The sequence below is a fragment of the Tupaia chinensis genome, unplaced genomic scaffold, assembly GCF_000334495.1.
Source record: "Tupaia chinensis unplaced genomic scaffold, TupChi_1.0 Scaffold138407_1, whole genome shotgun sequence".
Taxonomy (NCBI): Eukaryota; Metazoa; Chordata; class Mammalia; order Scandentia; family Tupaiidae; genus Tupaia; species Tupaia belangeri.
This window is the reverse complement of record NW_006198305.1, coordinates 2,004,539-2,005,829: the sequence shown is the minus strand read 5'-3', so window position 1 is coordinate 2,005,829 and position 1,291 is coordinate 2,004,539.

Below are 1,291 nucleotides of genomic sequence, written 5' to 3'. Positions count from 1 at the left end.
TCCTGCTGATAGGAATGAGGAATCATATAACCCTAGGACCACAGGCATCCATCTCAGAACCATGAAGGAAGTCTATTCGAGGATGCAATTCATACAGTGGAAGCCAGAGCAGAGTGAGAAAACAAAAACCAAGACCCTTGATGCCATCAGACCTTATATATAGCCTGAATCACCTCTGGGCCTTTTAGATGAGAAAATGATTTCCCTTTATTAAGTCAGGTGAGTTGGATTGTCTGTTGATTTCAACCAAAAGACTTCTAGTGAGTAGTACCAACACTACGATCCAGGCACCCTGAGTCGCTTTCAGTTCTCTAAAGCACTGCATGTACTTTCACTTCAAAACATGATTAAACTGAACCTCAAATGTGTTGAACATAGTCACTGTGAAAAGCATGATCTGGGCTACAGCCCAGATGGGCAGTATCTAGGAAAAACAAGCAACAGTTGAGAACATTCCAGACTTCCAGCTGTTAAGGAGTGCCATTCCTTAAGCATTGACATGCAGACATCTGTCATTTTAGGGCATCTGCTTGGATGAATGGGCGGTGTTCTTACGCTGAAGTCCAAGGTTCTCTCAAAACTATCTGCTGAGCAGTCAGGTTGGACACAGCTGAGAAGAAACCTCAGCGTGGTGGAAAGACCCTCATCAGAGGCCTACCAGCTTGCATCTGTGAAGTATGGAATAGAAAAGGCCCTGCTGAGTCAAAGTTATGCTTCTAACTTCCTGATGTTGCCATAAGAATGAGGAAGTGTGTGTTCCTCTGAGCATGTTCAACCCAGCTCCAAGCAGTGTGGCTGAGTCAACTGGGGAGTGTTTCAAAGGTAAGAGAGGAAATGGAGAAACAGTTTTCAATCAGAGGAGCAAGACTCTTCCTTCCCCTCTTATAATTCTCTCATCTGACCACATTTGAATGGCTAGAGAAACCTCCAAGAAATTGATGGCATAACATTTAAAAGTTGCCATGGGAGATCATCCAGAAATAGTGTAAGAAATGTGTCGTCTTCTCAGTCATACAAATTCATCTTTTCTTGCATCATTATAATTTTTTCCTTCTTTCCTTCCTAAATAAGGCCCTTCAAGGGCCAACAGGTGGCATAATAGTTAAGGCACTGGACTCCCACATGGTAGACTGCAGAGTCAATCGAGTCCTGGACCTGGTGGCTTGTAACTCATGCCAGGCCCATGTGCCCAAAGTCCCATGAGGAGAATGGAGGTGAAGGGATTGTGGTGTGGCCATCCCTCTTGGTGGGGGACTGGGGAAGGTGATTTCTCGCTGTCTGTCTCTCTGGA